This window comes from Sceloporus undulatus, chromosome 7, assembly GCF_019175285.1.
Source record: "Sceloporus undulatus isolate JIND9_A2432 ecotype Alabama chromosome 7, SceUnd_v1.1, whole genome shotgun sequence".
Classification (NCBI taxonomy): Eukaryota; Metazoa; Chordata; class Lepidosauria; order Squamata; family Phrynosomatidae; genus Sceloporus; species Sceloporus undulatus.
Genome location: NC_056528.1, coordinates 33,057,639 through 33,078,680, shown reverse-complemented (window position 1 = coordinate 33,078,680; position 21,042 = coordinate 33,057,639). Strand labels below are relative to the sequence as shown.

The following is a 21,042-nucleotide window of genomic DNA, read 5'->3' as shown; positions in this document are numbered from 1 at the left end:
ACTTGTTTTATGTATATGCTACCCTCCTCCTGAGGCAGGGCCCAAGGCAGCTCTCAGTAGGAAATAAATTAACATCTACCCATGCGATTTTAAAAACACTTGGAAACAATTAAAACAATATAATATTATTTTAATCCATGCAATTTAAAAATAAATAAATAAACAAAGGATTTCCAGTAGAAATATAGAAAATCTCGTTGGTTATAGAAATTGATTGAATAAATCATTGACATCTCATTGGAATATAGAAGTATAGAAAATCTCATTGATTCAGTGGAGCTGCGCTAGGTGAGACTAACAACAGGTTTCAGGCCCTGTTCCAACCTGTTCTGTGCCAAAATGCACACAGTCCTCCATATTCCAGGTGACACAGCTATAGAAAACACATGGGAACAAGATAGGAACAAGATATCCTTCCATATAGCCTTCTATTTCCAAACATATTTAATAAACATCCATACACACACCATCATGCTCCATTAAAATTTGAGCAGCATCTCCTAAAAGTGCACATATGTGTAAGTCATGCTCAGTTGGTCATAGTGTCTCTCCCTGCTGGAATTATAAGCCATAAAATTACTGTTATGATTACATCTCGATTTCTCCTTTTCTCCAAGGAGAAATCTATGCTATACACACACCCCTTTATCATCCCAAGAAGCCTATGAATTTGGTGAGAGGGAAGGGGATACGTCTTTAGGTTAGCATACCTGCTTTGCATGAAAGTTCCCAGGTCCAGTCACTTGTCCCAAGTATGGCCAGCAGCTTCTGTCTCTGTAAGGCAGTGAATCTGCTCCAGGGTTTGGCCACAGTTTGCAAGAAGTTCAAGGTGCTGAACATTATCTTCCCTCGTTCCACGATTTCTGCCAGAATTAGGAGTCAAAGAATAGTCATTTCAAAGTTTAGTCTAAAATCCAGAGCAGATTAACAATTTTTCTCTCTTACTCACTCATACATACACATGCGCACTTGCCTTTAAAGAGAATCAGACAGCAGTTGATGGAGAGGTCACAACTCTGCTAGAGACCCTGAGATGTCACCCGGTGTGGTCAACATCCATAGTGATGCCACAATATGCTGGAGAAATATTCTCAGAACCACAGCCCTGCGGCACTCATTTTTGTGGACTGCCATTGGAGATTTGTCACCAAATCCACCTGTCAGCTTGACCACGGTGCATGCTTCCGGAGGTATACCAGGACCTGTTGTAGTGCAGAAAAGTAACTTTTCCACCTTTGGCTGAAGATTGTTATGTATATATGGCTGCTGGTCTCCACTCAGAATGTGGGACTATAAAATGTGGTCACCAACAGTGACGTCAAGGAGGCCCTCAAAGTCAGAGTCCTCTGCATCTAATTTGTTTTTCAATGCCTTCCTTTGCAAGGTATCCCTTGTACATTCCCTCTTGGATGGGAAAGAAGCTGTTGCGGGGTACAGGAGTGATGCCCCCTCTTCCAAAAACACTAAGACCAATATTCCCATACTGAGGTCAGAGCTTGCAACTGGCAGGGAAGTAATTGGACATTTATTATGGCCCCAGCATAGGTAGGGGAAACCCTTTCCTCCCAAAGCACATCTACATTGCCCCCCTTTGTATGGACCATAGCAGAAAGAGAGGAAAGAGAATAATTAAGTTTGCATATTCCTTTTTTCATGGACGTGACTGCCATCCATTCCAAAATGCTAAAGTCCTCACCACTCATCCAATTCAAAGCTATGCACTAAGACCAAGTACTCCGCTAGGCCAAGAGCTCCAGGCCATGTTGGCTCACTGTGGGCCAGTATCTCCACTTTACAGATCAGAATGGTGAATTTTTGCAGTTTCCCTCTCCTCTCCTACTTGTTCTAGCCTCTTGTCTGACTGAAAGATCAGAAAAGCTTGCACATAGAGTGGGCCCTCCATATCTGCAGATTCTTCATCCACCGATTCAACCATCCATGGCTTGAAAATATTAATACAGACACACACACACACACAGAGTTGGCCCCCTATATACGTGGATTCTTTATCCACAGATTCAAGCACCCTCAGATTGAAAATATTCTAGTTTGAGATTTTTTAGATTGTAGTAATGTAGATGTATGATATGAGTTAATTTTATGATGGTTTTTATGGTTGTTGATGATGTTATATTGTTGTGTTTTAATATGCTGTTAACCGCCTTGATATAGGGAACACCATTCTAAGTATCTATTGTATCTAATAGGGCTTGAGCATCCATGGATTTTGGTATCCTTGGGGGGTCCTGGAACCAAACCCCAGCAGATACCAAGGGCCCACTGTATATAAATTCTAAACAGCAGACCTTGGTTTTGCCATTTTATGTAGAGGACACCATTTTATTACTCCCATTGTATTTAATGGGACTTGATCAGCCACAGATTTTGGACTCCTGGAACCAACAGATACCAAGGGCCCACTGTAATTTTTGCACCTTTCTGATTTAGCCCCAGAAAGATATCATCTCAATGTGGATTCTGGGGTTTATTCACTCTTAGGCCAACATGACTACCTCTGCTTTCTGTCACTCTTTGGATAGCTGCTTCTTCTTCCATGACAGCTCTGACGCTCTCATTGCCCCTAACTCTCCAACCGTCTTCCCTGTCTCTTCAGATTTCACCTTTTGCATCATCTCCCAGGTTTCTGCAGTCACCCAACAGAAATTCTCCTCCACTGCAATTGTCTGGATGCCTTCTTCGTGAGAAAAATAAAGGTTGCCTCTCATCCCTGGCATGGATGTAATGTGTCAGAATAGTCTATCAGAATGAATGTTAGAAGGTGATGCTATACAGTACATGATCGCTGCAGTGAGAATCGTGTTTGCACAGAAATGGAAAGTTAAGGAAATCAGTGGAAGACTAATTGATAAAATTGGGTAGATATGATACAATTAGACAATCTTACCTTTTGATTAATGATAAGCCACTGGGATAAAAACCGAAGAAGACTTGGAAACCAGTCATAACCTATTGGAAACAAAAGCAGATAAGCTTATTCAGCATTGTAGGTGGATTCTTACCCAAAAGCGCAGTTAGATGAAGACATTTGACTAATGGCTGCTGGATTACATTCTATTAGTCAAATATTAATGTAAGACATAACAGACTGGACAGATAAGAGAAGATAACTCCGCTCATTTCATGGCGAACGGAAGGAAAGAAGGTTAGGTTAAATTATGGATAGTTAACAAAGATTTGGATGTTAAGTAAAATTTCTAACTGGGGGAAGCAGAATAAACAAGTGATCATTAAATAAAATGTGGATATAATGAAGGCCATAGAAATGAAAGGACTATTCCATAGCAAGATAGGAAGGATGACGAAGAGTTTAGAGAATTGAAATGATAGAATTGTGCTAGAAACGTTTAAAGTAAGCTGTGTAATTATGATTAATAACGCTTGGTTCAATTGGTAAGATTTTACACACACACACACACACACACACACTATGAATTTGTGAGATGTGTGAAATATGATGATGTGAGATGAATAATAATAATAATAATGAATAATCTATTAGAATGGAGGGTTGGAGCATTCAGCCCTAACTATGCTGATCACCTCCTAAATCCCAAAATCCCAGCAACATTGATTTTATTGATAGAGGCAATTGTATTTAGCCTGAAGTTACATATATTCCATCCCACAGAATCCTGGGACTTGTAGTTTTGTGAGGCACCAGCACTCTTTGGCAGAGAAGGCCAAAGACCTTGCAAAACTACACATCCCAGGTTTCCATAGGCTGAAGCTGCAGCACTTAAAGCGTTGTCAAACTGCATTATTTCTACAGTATAGATGCTCCCATGGAAGCCGCCACTGTCATTTAAAGCTTGCTTTCCCCCTTATCCCAATGAGCACATGTTAATTTGGAAAGAAGCGCATTACATTTTGAAAGCCAATGCAACTTCCCCATACAAAGTAATCTAAGAATAGCAGCTTTTCAGCTTGAATCTCCCCAGAAACAACCCCACACAGCAACTAGCAAACATCAAACTGCAGGAAAAAGCCTTGCGGCTAATATACAGAGAGGTCTTATCTACTGAGGAAAGCTAGTAAGAATTGCTTGGGAAGGGAGTGTTTTAAAGTGGCTGCCTCTTGCTCAGAGTGCCACTGATTTCAATGGAGATGAGTAAAAAACTATATCACAGAAATATTCACATGGCAAATCTAGACTGCTGCAATGGCACATGCATGGGGCTTCCCTTGCAGACTTTGCAGAACACAGCGACCAGTTAGGAGTAAATTGCAATATTGTCTTGCATCTGTGCAAGTGTCTACTGAGAACAAAGTTCTGGTTTTGCTTTAGAAAAGCACCTAATGACTTGGGCCACCTTCCTGTATTCACTCCCTTAAGATTCGGTGTAACTATCTTGCAGGTAAACCAGACCAGGTTGTAGGCCTACATATCTCAGATACATTAAAGGCATGGGCTATAAACTAGATAGCCCCTAGTCTGAAATTTGATCCCACTCATGAACTCACTAAATTGCATTAGAGAAGTTATTTTCTCTCATCTTCAGTGTCTTCTATCTACAATATGGAGCTGGGATGAGGTTAATAATGTCGATAAACCTTACAGCAAAAATGGGGAACCTAAGGCCTTAGGGTTGGATCCAGTCCTCTAAGATTCCCTAGAGGCCCACATTCCTTCCCATGGCCATAATTTGCTGGTTTTCCAGTTTTTGAATGGAAGCCATGCAAAGAACTTCCTTGGAACTGAATTTAGCCCATGCCAGAGTCGTAATATAAGGTTGTGCAAGAGCTACACACAGACACATAGTTTTTTTGAATATGCAGAAGTGGGGTACAAATATTAAACAATGTTGTTTTCCAGCACATTCAAAAGAAGGCTCCTGTTTAAGCATCTGGGTGCCAAGTCAAAAAAGTGGCATACAAACACTAAACAATATTGCTCTCCATCATGTTTCTGGTTAAACATCTGGGTATCAAGTCAGGGTTGATAGATGCAAAAGTGGCATACAAATGCAAAACAATGTTGCTCTCCATCATGTTCCTATGAGGGTTCCTGCTTGAACATCTGGGTACCGAGTTTTGGTAGATGCAAAAGCGGCATACAAATGCTAAACAGTCTTGTTCTCCCTCATGTTCCTATGAAGGCTCCTGTTTAAACATTTGGGGACCAGATCAGGGTTGTTATATGCAAAAGTGGCATACAAATGTGAAACATTAGTGTTCTCCATCACGTTCCTATGAGGGCCCTTGTTGGAACGCCTGGGTACTGAGCATGGCTTGGAAGATGCAAAGGTGGAATACAAATACTAAACACTATGGTTCCACCACGTTTGTCTTAGGGTTCCTGTTTGAGTATTTGGGTACTCCGTATAGGTTGACCAACATTATAAGTGAACATAGAGTAATGTTTTGAATTATGAATCCCTGCAGTTTGTACTGGTCTGCCTCTTACAATAGCCCTTGCCAGTATAGTGAAGGGTGAGGAATGATGGGAGGTGTAGTCCAACAACATCTGGAGGGCCACATGATTTACACACATGCACACACACACACACACACACACACACTTGGTGTAATGGAAATACTCAGAGCTGAGGAAGAATTAGATTTCTTTTTACTACACCTTCCAGAATCCCCTTGCTACCATAGCTATGATGGGAACATTTGGAGAGATTCTTGATTCTAGGAAGCTAGGGCATTCTGGGACTTGTAGTGGCCTTTCTGGCTGGTAGATTATCTGAGCAGCAGTCCAAACTTCCCATGCTCTTTTTAAGGGTCTTTCTTTCTACAACTGCAGAAATAATGCAGTTTGACCCTGCTTTAACTGCCATGGCTACAACCAATGGCATTCTGGGATTTGTAGTTTTGCTGAGCTCTCAGACAGAGAAGGCTCAATATCTCACCAAACTACAAATCCCAGGATTCCACAGCATTGAGCCATGGCAGTTAAAGCAGTTCCAAACTGCTATTATTATTATTGTTGTTGTTGTTGTTGTTGTTATTGTTATTATTATTATTACACAGCGCTGTACATAAAACAGAATAAAACAAAACAAAATAAAATGGACCTGTCAGTGGCATACATTCTAGAAAGGGATATATAATATAATATAATATAATATAATATAATATAATATAATATAATACAGTATAGTGCTCCTGTGCTTCACTTACTTATACCCCTCACTTCTTCTCCTTCATTCCCTCCCTTTCTCATTCCCTTTCTTCCTTCTCTCTTTCACACATACTCTAAAATAGTTCATGGCATCAAGACAAGAAGGAAGCCTAATGTTACAAGCCAGAACCTAGCAGCTAGGATCTGCTAAGTGTTAAACCCATGTAATCCCCTGGACTTCCATTAGATTTAATCCTATGGATTCTTAATATAAATATCTTTACTTAGGAGCAGGCTCAAATTAGAAAGACTGGCACATGTTCCCAGGCTTTTTGGAAGATGGCTAAATAGGTATGAGCCACCTCAATGGGTATTATTATTATTATTATTATTATTATTATTATTATTATTATTAAATTTTATTTATATACCGCCTTTCCAAAGGATCAAGGCGGTTTGCAAAATTACAAAAGCAAGTCCGTAAAATACACTAAAATGCAATACATTAATAAAATAATAAAAACCAGTGCACACACAAAGTACAACACAACTCTAATGCAATGCAACGCAATGCAAATAACCCCCTCCTTCCTCCCCTTTTTACATATATATCAAAATGTCTAAATATAACAATGACGAAATATAAAATAAAGCGTTAAAACCATTAGTTAAACAATTGAAACCAAAGGAAGTGGAGATGTTCGATATTAGATTCCTTATATTTAAAAGACGAGTTCTTGTTGTTGTTGTTCTTGATATTATTAACAATGTTTTAATAATTAATATTTTATTAAATCTTAAACTCCTGTAAACAGAAGCTATGAAATGAGAAACTGTTTTAAATCTTTTTGATGTGTATTATTATTATTATTATTATCTTATAAGTCGCCTTGGGGCCCCTTTTTGGGAGAAAGGTGGCCTAAAAATGAAATTAAATAATTAAATACACACACACACACACACATATATATATATATATATTACTCCTAACTTTTCAGCAGCATCTGTGGCTTTGGCATCTTCAGAGAATAAAATAAAATATTATTAATAATAATAATTTAATAGTATTTTAAATATTATTATTATTATTATTATTTAAAATAATAATAAACATATAATTATATATGGTTCTAATTTTTTTTAAATGTCTTTTATTCTTTTAATAGCTATCTGTTTTTAATACTGTAATAATGTAATTCCTTTTTAATGTACTTTTCCCCCAATGTTTTTAATTGTGATGCTTTTAATATTGTGAAGTTCCAGTTCTGGGGAAAAGAGCGGAATACAAATAATAATAATAATAATAATAATAATGTAATTAATACATTTTAAATTAATAATAATTAATATTTTTAAAAATATCTTTATTAAATATTTCATCAATATCTATATCTAATAAAGATATAGATAATTATAGATAGATAATTACAAATTATTAATAATCTGGACCCATAGCCTTGAGCCAGGGCAGTTCAAGAGGTGCCAAACCAGGTTATTTCTGCAGTGTGGAGGCAGTCCTATATCCCGCTTTTAAACCCACAATTTATAGCGCTATATCTCCCCCTGGATCCTTGCAAAAGGGGATTTTCTATTTTCTGATTCCGACTCAAAGCGCTCTCCAAAAATAAAAGAAAGGACTTGTTTGAAAAGAAAATAGTTTTTAAAAAACGGAAAGGAAGGCAGAGCATCCGCACTGCAGAAATAACCCGGTTTGACCTCACTTTTGGACTGCCCTGGTTCACTGATGCGAAATCCTAGGAACTGCCCCTTTGCTCTGGTGCCACGACCAGCTCCAGTTCCCAGAATTCCCTAGCAGTTTTGAAAGTGGAGTCAAACCGGATTGTTTCTGCGACAGTCGTTTCCAGAGACGACTTTAGTCCAGAACACACTGCAAAAATAACCCGCTTTGAGGCCGCTTTAACAGCCCTGCCTCAATGCTAGGGAATTGTGGAGTTTGTAGTTTTCTGAGACCTGGGGCCACAATGTACTACAATTCCCAGGATTCCCCAGCAGCACTGAGCCAGGGCAGTTCAAGCGGTCTCAAACTGGATTATTTCTGCAATGTGTTTTGGACCGTTATCTCCTTGGAAACGGTCCCTGCGACGTCAACCTTTTGGGATTCGTAGTTTTGTGGGATACTGAGCCTTCTCTGTGAGGTTGCTCTGGGGCCACAACGAACGAAAGCCCCAGAATCCCACAGCATGGAACCCTGGCAGTTAAAGCGGGGTCGGCCCGGATTATCTCTATGGTGCGGATGCAACCTCCTGATGAGCCGAATGAGGAGCATTGGAGGGAGGCAGTGCGGAGTAGTGGTTTGAGGGCTGTGGAAAGCCCCGGGAGACTGTCACCCCAGACACCCCCCATTGACCACTCTTCGGCCTCCCTGGGCTCTGCTGGCTTTTCTTTGCATGCCTGGACCCTGTTTCTAACAGTCGGACAAGGCGGGATGGTGCCTCGCTAAACTACATATCCCAGGATTCCGTAGCACGGGGTCAAAGTGGGGTCCAGCTGCATCCAGTGCGCTCCCCAAATGCACCTCCGCACTGCCTTTGTATCTTGTCTGTCTGCCTCCTATCTACAGTATTCACCCAAACTATCTGACTGACTATCTGTACAATCTATCTGTGTGTCCATCCATCTTGTCTGCCTGCGTCTCCTTCTTATCTATCTATCTATCTGTCTATCAACCCAAACTATCAGTAGGTCTATCTATTCATCCCCTCTATCTATCTATCTATCTATCTATCTATCTATCCATCCATCCATCCATCGTAATCTATCTATTCGCCCACCCTAGATATCTGTCTATTCGTCTTGTCTGTCTGTCTATCTTTTTATCTATCTGTCTATCTATCCATTCTGTCAGTCTATCTGTCTATCTATCTATCTATCTATCCTATCTACCTATCTGTCCATTCTATCTGTCTGCCTATCTGTCTATCCATCCACCCTATCTGTCTATCTAACTATCCTATCTATCCATCTATCTATCTGTCCATTCTATCTGTCTGCCTATCTATCTAACCTATCTATCCATTCTCTCTCTCTTTCCTTTTGCCGCTTGACCCCGCTTTAGCTGTCAGGGCTCCATTTTAGGGCAGCTGGGGAGGTGTCGTTTGCGGGGCGCCGGGGCTCTCTGGCCAAATAGCTCCTAGAAGTGCAGATCCCAGCATCCCGTGGCAGTTAAAGCGGTATCAAAGTGCGTTAACGCTGCAATGCAGATGCAGCCTTGGCAAAGGGCACTTTCGCAGACGTTTGTTCTGCAAAACTCTCTGCAAAACGGGGGAAGCGCGTCTCTGTGTGTGTGTTTGTGTGTAGGATTTGTGTCTGATGCATTATTTGTTGTAACACCGACATAAAACATGACACCGGATTAAGCATCTTGTCTGCTTTCGAGGCGAAGGGAGTTTTCTGGGTGCATCTATCACTCCCTCCGCCTCTTCCCTTGTTTTCTATCACTCCTTCTTCGCAAAGAGCTGCAAAGTAATTTAGAAAAGGGGGAAGGGGGGGACACAATACACACACAACACACAACACACACCCGCCGAGAAGCCGCCTTGGAAATGTCAGCAAAGAGCCTTTGCAACAAGAAGAGACTCCAGGAACGGAGGAAGAGGACCCGCTCCAGCATCTTCGTCCCGCATCCTTCTTCCACTTCTCCATCAATAGCCCTCCCTTAAAACCAGACCTTTTCTTTACACTCTCTCTCTCTCTCTCTCTCTCATGGACAGACAGACAGGAAGGAAAGAAAACTGGAAAGCTGGAAAGAGGGAAGAAAAGCGAAGGAAGGAAGGAAGGAAGGATGGAAAGAAGGAAGGATGGATGGATGGAAGGAAGGAAGGAAGGAAGGAAGGAAGGAAGGAAGGAAGGATGGAGAAAAGGAAAGAAGCTAGCTGCCTGTCGGGTGCTCGAGAGGGGAATAGAAGGCGTCGGCTCCGAAGGAACTAATTCAAAGGAGTTTTCGTTTTGATCTTCTGGGTGTTTTCAAGACCTGTCAGTCAGATAGAAGGAAAAACACACATGGCAAAAAAAGAGGGGGGGGGGAGGAAAAAGAGTGAAGAAGAAGAAAGGGAAAGAGAGGAGGAGAAGTAAACCTCCTTCCTCCTCCTCCCTTTTCCTTTGCCTTCCCTTTCGGCTTCTCTCTCTCTCTCTCTCTCTCTTCTCTCTCTTGATGCCCCGCTTGGGGGGGGCAACTAAGCTGCTGTCCATCACGGAAGTCCCCAGCCAATCCGCGCCTGCCCTGCCCAAGAGCCGCCCTCCCTGCTGTGCTTTTATGGTCCTCCCCTCAGCGGGGGGGGGGGGCAGGCATAGAGAGAAAGAGAGAGGGAGAGGGAGGGAGGGAGATGCCTCTGATGCCCAGCCCCAAGCCCCCCCCTTGCCCTTCTTGCCTCCAAGAGGAATAGGCAGGGCTCAGAAACAGGGGGACCCTTCCCTGATCCCCTCCAGTAAATAAATATACCAATAAATTAAGAAATATCCAGATACAACCCCTCCTTTCCTTCCTTCCCTCTTTCCCCCTCCTCCATTCCTCTTTTATTTCCCTTTTTCTTACTCCCCCTTTCCTCCTTTCCTTTCCTCCTTCTCTCTCCCTCTTCCCTCCTTCTTTTCCTTCCCTCCCTCTTTCTCACTCTTCCTTTCCTGAGTGCCTTCATGCCATTTCTGACTTATTTCTGACTTAGAGAGTGTGGCTCACCAAAAGTCACCCATTGGGTTTCCATGGTGGAGTGGGGATTTGAACCCTGGTCTCCAGGAGCCCAAGTTTGACACCACATTAAGCACTATAGATCCATCCTATGGGATCCTGGGATTTGTAGTTTTGCATGGTCTTTTGCCTTCTCTGCCAAAGCCTGGTGGTGCATCACCAAACTACAAATCCCAGGATTCAGTAGGTTGGAGCCATGGCAGTTAAAGTGGTGCAAATCTGCATTATTTCTACAGTGTAGATGCACTCCTAGTCCCACACTCAAAGCATTAAATCACACTGACTCGCTACTCGGTGCATTAATCCCAGTTTAAAATGTGCATTTGAGATCCATGCCAGTAGGGACTTGAGATTCCAGTGTGAAATGTGGTTGCGGTAAACCATTTCTTCTCCGCTCAGGAAATGCTCTTAATATTTCTCCCCCTATTTCTAAATGATTCGGTTGTCCAAATCTAACTGTCAAAGAACTACGACAGACTTTGCTAGAGCGCTATCTGTACGTCTGGTTTACTTTTCCAATTCATCAGTGAACTGGAGAAAATCAGCCCTTCTAATTGACTTTGCTCGTCTTTTCATTTTCTTTACATTATTGGCTTATTACTTGCAGCCCATAAAACAAATTTTCCAGGAGTAATATAATTGCTGCAAAGTAAAACAAAAATGCCACGAAATACAAGCAAAGATCTAAAAAAGAGGCAGCGCTACAACACTAACATGATGAAATCCTTTTCAAGCTGCCAGCCATTTTGCAAAATGCATCAAAACAGATCAAAGGTTCCAAATTACCAGATTTTATTACTACATTTGTACGATTCTTGCCGATTGGGAGGCAAAATCTTGACTAATGGCATAAGCATATGCCTCTCTATAGAAAAATGCATCCATCTTAGCGAGTTCAAAGCACTGCAGCTTTAACCATATATTTTATATCTCTGGCTGGTTAAATTTAAAGGCCTGCAGTTTATAGAGATGGTGGGAAAGGTGTTGACCATCTTTTAGCACACGAACGAACAGCAGGAACAGTATTTTATTGCAAGGTGGGTGGAAGAGACAGAAAAAATCATTATTGGAGTGTGGCGGTGCAATGTATTGTCATAAAATGCCTAACTTCCTAAAAGCGTGCACCTATAATATTTTAAATGTACACTTTGGATTCGAATGTGGGAACATGACAGACAAGTTTTAAAGCTGGTGAGCATCCAGGTGAGCATAGTCTGCAAGAACTGGCATGGAATAGTCAAGCCACCCTCAAGACTTCCCATGGGTTTAGAAACAGAAATGTGGCCCAGAGAGTGTGAGGTTCAAAGGGAGAAAGCACTCTTGAGCATAGTCAAAAGCCAAGGAGGGAGTTGCCAGAAAGATTCGGACCATAGCCAGAGAGCCAGCAAGCCAGATTTGCACAGAGGTTTGGGAACTGATGTTCTGCAGCGATAGAGTGGCCTGGGCTGAGTGCGTCTGCATATGTGCGCTCCTGTGCCTTCAAATCACCAACCGACTTATGGCAACCCCATAAATTTCGTTTCTTAGACAGAGAATACTCAGAGGTGGTTTTGCCAGTTCCTTCCTTGGAACTATAGCACACAGTACTTGGCATTCATTGGCAGTTTCCCATCCAAGGACTAACCAGATGTGGTCTGGTACCTTTAGGCTACAATTTATAGCCAGTAGCTAAACTCTGCTCATCTGGTCCCATTAGCTCAGTGTCCTGTACAGTATTTAAAGTGGAGCAGGCTGTTGCCTGACCTTTTGCTCCTGGCACTTTAATTTTACATCAGTAGAAAAGATACCAGCTCCTGATCTACAGCTACTGTCTGGGATGGACCAGGCTCTGTACCTGAGGATTATAGGCCTCATCCAGCTCCAACTGGGTCCTGTTATCCTGGCTCTCCTCATCCCCTACTTTAGCCAAGAAGGTCTCCTCCAAGTAGGACATGACGTTAGTATTTAAAAATGCACATAACTGCACAAGGAGTGTACTGGCTTTTATGAAATCTTCCAACTCTAGGATGTTATGATTCTATGATTCTATGAAATGTTGTTCTTGTTGTTGTTGCATGCCTTCAAGTCATTTCTGTCTAAGGTGAACCTATCACAAGGCTTTCTTTGCAAGATTTGGTCAGAGGAGGGGTTGCCTTTGCCTTTCTCTGAGGCTGAGAGAATGTGATTTGCCCAAGGTCACCCAATAGGTTTCCATGGCTGAGCAGTGATTTGAACCCTGGTCTCCAGAGCTATAATCCAATGCTCAAACCACTACACCAGTATTCAAACCTCTCTCTAGAAAGACCAATGAATAAGTGAATTAGAGAAGGATATAGACCAGTCAGTTGGTAACTTCCATCTTGGTTCTGAAAATGGGAGCTGCAGTCCAACATCTTCCCAGGTACAGTGTCTCTTGGTTTGGTTCCAAGACCCTGTGGATAGCAAAATCCATGGATGCTCAAGTCCCGTTGTATGGAGTTTCATAGTAAAATAATGTACCTTATATAAAATAGCAAAATCAAGGTTTGTTCTTTGAAATCTATATATTTTTGTAATATTTTCAAGCTGTGGATGGTTGAAACCATGAAGAAAGAATCTGTGGATATGGAGGGCAGACTGTATCAGCATGCAGGGATATGCCACATCAACACTGTACAATATTATGTAGTGCAGCACAGCAATGTTGCACAATACATGTCAATGACCGGGTTGAGTTGTGCACTGTATAATGCACAGCTGGGTTAGGTCCTTCTTCAGAGGTCCCACTTCACCTGTTGTTTATGCAGATCCCTCACACTCTTCCCAAAAGTGGGAAATGCATCCTCGCCTTCCCCACTATTTTTAAGCATGTTCCTAAAAATTGGAAGAGGCATTTGGAAAGATCAAGGGGAAGCCACAGAGATCCTTGGCCAAGATGTCCATAGGTGCAGCTTGTAGATCAGGTTGTCCTTACACACCGTTCAAAAAGAAGAGCTTGATTATAGCAACATAACCAAGGCAGGCTGGGAGATGGTCCAACCACGTCAAGACCACCCTCCATGACAAGCCTCCAGCAGCTTGTCAGGGATGATCAATAGTTGGCATGGTAACCAGCTCCACTTCCTGCAAGAACAAAGTTCCTCTTATTAAAATTTGGTTGGTTATTGATCAGTTCCTGATCCATGCATGGAGGGGATGGCAAGCATTTACAGGAACAGAGTTCATGGTTGTTGGTTTAAACTGAGCCGAATATATGTACAGACACACCCATGCACATACTTTCATAGCCATAGACATGTATTCACACATTGGCCCAGAGCCTATTGTTAGTTCCACCTTGATCTCATTCAGTCCATGGGATGTATAGAAACGTTGGCTCATCATTCAGTTGGTCTACTCTGTTTGGGATTATCAATGGGATTCAGGCCATGCGCACACACATGTATCTATACAGCGTGTGTTGTTGTGTGCCTCCAAGTCATTTTTGATTTATGGCAACCCTAATGCAAAGGGTTTTCTTGGCAAGTTTCTTCAAAAGGGGCTTGTCATTGCTATCCTTGTGTGTGTGACTAGCCCATGTTTAACCAATGGGTTTTTATGCTGAAGCAGGGATTTGAACCCTGATCTCTAGACCTATAGTTCAACACTCAAACCATGGTGGCCCTCTACACAACATATATATCCCTAAACATAAACATCTGCACACATATACAGACCCACACAAACATATTAGGGTGAGTAACTATGGTGGGTTCAGGGCACACGTTTCTACCCCTATCATCTTCTGGCCTTCACATCTGTACATAGTGATGGGGAATACAATGGCTTGTATGACTCTAATGTTAGTGTTCAGTTGTATATCTTTACCCTTTTGGGTCGTGTCTAGTTCCATCATAGACTGCGACAAACAGAAAAGAAAACGTATGCTCAGGAATGAGTTAGGGGCCAGAGATGATACTGAATAATGAATAGGCTTTGTGAAAATCCTGCTCTGTTTGCCGACAAGCGGTGGACAGGACCAGGGGTGACATTGTCATGATAAATTATTCATGATCCTCACTCCCTCCTCTCCCCCCAAATTCTCAGTCTGCAGACCAGTAATGTCCAAGTTCAAAATTAATTGAGAGAGATGAACGTTCATAATCAAAAAGACCATTAACAGCTAGACAGCGAACCTACTGACAGGGTTGCAAAGGATCATCTGCAGAGAAAAACAACATTCCCAGTCTTTTCTGAACATCTGCAAAAAGCTGCAGAAACATGTGGCACCTGAAAGGCCCAGTTTTGATTTGGGAGACTGCCGCCACATGAAATCAAGCGATGCCAAATAAAATTTGCTAGCCTTTCGGTGCTACAAGTTGCTTCACCATTTGGACTGCAACAGGACAGGCCAAGACAAATTTCAGAACAGAAAGCAAGATATTGTGAGCAAATGTAGACATATTCCTTTCATTTTGGATCTGTGGCAAGGAGCAGCAGTGAGATGCAGTTGTTTGATGGTTGGACTAGGACTCCAGAAAACTGAGGTTTGGATCTCCATGAGACTCCTCTCTCAGCCTTAGAGGAAGACAATGGCAAATCTCCTCTGAACAAATCTCACCAAGAAAGCCCTAAGATAGGGCTGCCATAAGTCAGTATCATCAGGAAGCCACATTTGTCGTTGTTAACTACCATCAGTTCAACATTGACTTATTACAACCCTGTGAATGAGAGCTCTCCATTCTCCCTGTTATCAACAAACCTGCTCAGGTCTTGCAAATGCAGGACCATATCTTCCTTGAATGGAATGTAATCAGATCCAGAAAGATGCAAATCATGGTCTTTGCCCTAAACTTTCAAAAGGAAGCGTAATGTGAAACAGGCCTTTCAGATCTTTACCATGGTCATTTCATCTGGATGTGTGAAAGCAATAGTAACTGCAGAACTCTCTTCCAGCACCATATTTCAGATGGGTTGATTCTCTCCCTATCAGCTTTCCTCACTGTCCAGCTTTCACAGTTATGCATAGAAATCAGAAATAGGATGGCATGGTATTCAGTGAAGATATGCCAACGCTCTCTATTCTGTTCCTTCACTTCTGAAAATTCAAGGAGAAAGGCGAATGTGAGAGGTACGACAGCCGATGCCCCTTTTACACTGTCCAGTTATAGAAGTATTATTCCATTATTGCTTTTTATGGAATCCTGGGACTTGTACCTTTCTGGGACACTAGAGTTCAATGCCTTGTGAAACTACAGATCCCAGGATTGCATAGAAAGGAGCCACCACAGTTAAAGTACTATCACATCGTGTCATACTGAAGTGAGAGCAAGCTTCTTTTCTGTCTCTCAGTGGACATGGAGCAATGGATTCAAGGTACTGTACAGGAAAATGATTCCACCTAAATATGATGAAGATGGTATGAACTGTTTGACAGTCCATTCTCAGAGTATGATGGAGTCTCTTTCTTTGGAGATGTCTAAACAGAGGATGGTTGACCATCTATTGGGAGTATTTTGATTGTCTTCCTGAATGGCAGAAAGGAGTTGAACTGGATGGCCCTTGGAGGTCTCTTCCAACTTTTATGATTCTATGAAAATACTAAAATTGTGTAAAGTAAAAGGAGGATAAGAGTTACAATTTGAGGAGAAAGCCAAATGAATCCCACCACCAACAACAAAAGTCATAAGGAGAACCAAATTTTTGGAAGAAAGGAGGATAATTGCTTTTAGAGTAAGTGCACAGAGAAAACCTAATAAATAGGTAAGGAGACTTTGACAAAGGACAGTGGATTTCTAGGTTGAAATAGAGAGCGAGGGAGGAGGACAGCTCTGTTTGCGTTCACCATGAGGATGAGTGACATGGGGAAAAGACTAGCACAGCTGAAGGACACCAGGTTCACACCGCAGTAGACAAACAAGGAATTAAGATATATGTAGACAGAAAGCCCTGAAAGGTTAGCCAAGGCCTGGCTCAATCTAATTAGAGAAATGAAAAGGAAGGACTTGTGCAAATCTTTAGCAAATACATTTAAAAAGTGTGTGCGTGAAGTTCCAGGGCTCTGGAAACGAGTGAATGCAACATCAATGTCCATGCATGGAAATAAGTCTAAGGGTGTATCTACATGCCCTCTTTAGTTGCATTTACACTGCAGAAATAATGTGGTTTGATGCCACAGTAAGCGCCGTAGCTCCAATCTGGGGAATCCTGTGATTTGTAGTTTTGCAAGGTCTTCTGCCAAAGGGTGGTGGTGCATCTCAATACTACAATTCCCAGGATTCTGTTGGATGGAGCCACGGCAGTTAAAGTGGTGTCAAACTGCTTTGTTTCTACAATGTCACCTGGTGCAGTCCGCATTCCCCACACACTCCTATTGACACCGCTTCTGTATAAACTTACTCTTTTGGGTAACTGGGTGGAGAATTGCAGCCAGAATTTCTTCATTTTTCATGCTAGACTGGAAGCTCTTATGGCACACAATTTGGGGAATTAACGCCAGCTTTGCACCCGCTGTGCCCACAAAGTCCAGGACGCAATGTTTCTAGCATCTTCAGCGACAGAACAAAAGTTGGGAGGATTGGATTGGCTGTTGCTTATTTCTTCCCATTTGGCACTCATTTTTGTTTTCCCCTTTTGGATTGAAGCCCCCAATTGGGTTTTTGCCTCCTGATGACAATTTTCTTACATGCTTTTCATTAATCCATTTATCACTCCCATAATATTATTTGGCAGCTTATTGAAGCCACAAGGAACTGCAGGGGTTCATCAGCATTGTCTGCTTTCTGTTTAAAAGAATAATAAAGTAAAACGAGCCCAATTAAAAATTATTTGAGCACTGTTTGAATATTAGCAATTCCCCAAAGGAAAGACAGAATACCATCACTCTGTCCACATCATCATTTCTCTTTTACATGATCGGGAAGGAGATATGCTAATGTCAGCATCCCATAAACCTAAGACTTGCTGCTTTATTTCCCTGAGATATTTGGCTAGCTGAAGGATCGGGGGTGGACGACATTTCTTTATAACTTGGGGGAATCTTTCAATTGCACACTTAAGCACCCCCAAGCTTTTGCAAATACATTCAGAGCATCACGAAGCGAGATCAGTCAACATAAATAGCAGGGAAAACTTTTAAAAGACATTTCTCCTATGGGTTAAGAAAAACCAACAAATTGCCCAGTGGTTTACTGCATTGATTTCTTTGTGGCTGAATTTTATTTATTTAATTCATTTATAGCCCACCTTTCTCTCAACAAAGAGACTCAAACAGCAACAACATCTCCTTCTTAAGAGGATGGCGAAGAGCTTTCTGCCTGAGAGTCTAGACTGCAGTGATTCCCAAACTCTGGCCTTCCAGGTGTTTTGGACTTCAGCTACCATAATCCTTGACCATTGGACAAGATGGCTAAGCCTTCTGGAACCTGAAGTTCAAAACTTCTGGAGGAACAGAGTTTGGGAATGACTGGTCTAGAGCAGTGATTCTCAAACTGTGATCTTCTGGATGTTTTGGAGTTCAGCTCCCAGAATTCTTGATTGTTGGCCAAGCTGAGTGGAGCTCCTGGGAGTTGAAGTCCATTGGAGAAACAAAATTTGGGAACCACTGGTCTAGAGAACCAGTGACTACAATCCCTGGAGATGGAGGTCCAAGGCATCTATAGGGCACCATGTTGCAGACAGTTAGAATACACATTTACACGCATTGCCTCTCTTCCTCATTTGTACAGTTTTTTCCCACCCAGTTCTGGCATTTGCCAGGAGTTGAAAGCTAAGCCCTGCACGCTTCGCTGAAGCGATGAATTACTGCAGTTCCTGAACAAAGCCATGCACGGTACTCATCAGCAAAAGAGCCTGTGTTTTGCTTAATGGCTGTGGTTTTCTTCTTGTTAGTTCTTCACGCCTTGTGATGGGATGCAAGGCTCCGGCTCCTTCCTCCTCCCTGCACTTTGCATCTGTCATATCATAATAATTGTGAAAACAATCAGCTCCGCTAATGCTGAGGAGAGGCCAAGCGCCGTGGGAGCCGTGCAGGGCCGTTTTTAGACATGTAGCGATCATGGGGTTATGATGATGATGAGACATGGAGGTAATGAGCAACTCCCAAGGGCAACATGCAAATCGAGGTGGCACGAGGTCTCCATGCCCATCACAACTTTTGCAGCCTGCCTGCTTCCCTGACAAGGGCAGTTTATGTATATTGATTACCCTCAACCTGCTCCGTTCATGGTGGTTTCGGGTTTACATCTTAGCCTCTTTTCTGAACGCCATTGCTGTCTCCAGCCTTTCCAGCTTTATTAGGTATATTTATTTACTCAATTAATATCCCACCTTTCTCTTGCCTGGGTCCCAAGGTGGCTCACAACTGACATGGGAGGTTCCGGACTTTAACACGAAATTGAGTTCCCTTCACCAAGGGAAAATATTCGGCATCCTTTGAGTGAACTGCAGTGGTTGAAGTCCAACAGAGTCAGGGTAGTGTAGTGATTTGGACTAGGACTCTGGGAGATCAGAGTTCAAATCAACACCAAATCTATCAGTCCCAAATGGTGAACATTATTAGTATTATTATTACTTTTATTTGTATAGCGCCATAGGCTTTACATAGCGCTTTACAAAGGAGAGAAAACAACAATCCAAAATAGAAACAAAAGCGAACAATCTAAAACCACAAACATCTACCTAAAATAGTGACCAGAAGTAATATGAACCACCAGATTAGCCAAGGAAAACTGGCCCCACACAACCATGGTATTGCTGAGACTTGCTATAGACAATAAGCCAGTAATTTATGACTTCTTGCTTAAATTAATCTGCTGCTCCACTGCAGAATGAATGCAATTTGACACCGCTTTAGCTGTCATGGCTCCAGCTTATGGAATTCTGGGATTTGTAGTTTGTTGCAGCACCAGAGGTCTCTGTCAGTGGAGGCTGAATATCTCCCAAAACTACAGGTTCCGGGATTCCATAGCACTGAACCATGGCCGCTAAAGCGGTGCCAAACTGTTCTATTTCTGCCATGCAGATCCAGCCAAGGTGTATTTAGAACACATGCACGCAGACGCCCACACAACATTTTGCATACCGCCAAAAGCATAAGCGCTCACCTGCTGGGATTAATTTTTTTCAAAGAGGCAGAAGCAGCAACTAACTTTGCCTTTTAGCCAAGCAAATCTATGGCTAGGGATTTTCAAAGAGAATTTTTTAGACACTAACACGTCTCCGGCACCGTCAAAGAGATGGGGCTATTTGGAGATACAAGCTAGTTAGTGCCTAAAATAAATTATGAAAGCTTCCAATGCCTCATCCAAGCCACTGCCCACCCACCTCCCTCTCTAACTGCTTACCTCCCTTTAGGTTTTATCAGACTCACTAGATCCAATAATTCAAAGTCTCTTGCAAATGAACAGAACAATTGGATACTTCCTGGAGCTTGGAGCAACTACAACTCCCAGCATCCCCTAGCCAGGAATAGCCAGTGGATATGCTGGCTGGGGAGTTTAGGAGCTGTAATGCAGAATTTTCCAAGCACTCCTTCCTTCTAATTTCTAACAGGATGGGTTCAAAAACAGCACAGTCTCCCAGCAGAGTTAGGAAAAGTACTGTATATAATACTCATGTACAGTATAAGTCTAAAAATTTAGGTTAAAAAATTGACCCAAAAATCTGAGTCGACTTATCAATGTAAGTAGTGTATTTTAACTCATAGATAGATAGATAGTAATGGTGAAATGCAAGAGTTTAATCTGCCTTGGAAGCACTGACCCCCTTCTATTCTCTCATCCATCCCGCCTTTAGTATGAGCACAAATAGTTATGCCTGCTAGACTTTTGTAAGTTCTTTGGCATAGTTTTCCTTTGCTTCATCCTTTACATCCTTCATTAAATACCTCTAAGTTTTATCCTCGACTTATCTATGGGTCATATCAAAATCCATAATTTTTGCACTTTTCCACTTATGGGAAAGCAATCCTCAGGCCCTTTGGTAACCAGGACAAGGGTTGGAAGTAAGAAGAGGGCTGACCTGTGAAGAATCAAGCCCTGCGTCAATATTTGGCATCTTTGGTGCTCTTGGTATCACCATTGTAAGGAATCACATCCCCTCTATCTGTCCTGATTTGCTAAGGATGGTCCTGGTTAGAAAAGTGACCTGAGCTAGTATAATCAAGGTGGCTTTCTATGTTTCTGAAGAACGGTTTTTGGAATCCTTTGCTATGTCATATATGAGAAAGTTATTTATTTTTTCACAGTTTCTCCCTTTTGCTCATGGTGTAATGTAAGCCGTTTCCTTTTGGTGAAGAAACAACACAGGATTCATG

At 42.0% G+C, this 21,042-nt stretch overlaps 1 long non-coding RNA gene across 1 annotated transcript in view; it reads right to left on the bottom strand.

Moving 5' to 3' along the window:
- Positions 1 to 211: 211 nt before the first annotated feature.
- LOC121937328 overlaps positions 212 to 21,042 on the bottom strand; it is an 87,348-nt gene continuing 66,517 nt past the window's right edge. Inside the window, exons 2-3 of the long non-coding RNA XR_006105100.1 lie at positions 2,906 to 2,967; positions 212 to 863 (exon numbers count right to left, since the gene is read on the bottom strand). This is a non-coding gene — a long non-coding RNA (uncharacterized LOC121937328). The remainder of the gene's footprint in view (positions 864 to 2,905; positions 2,968 to 21,042) is intronic.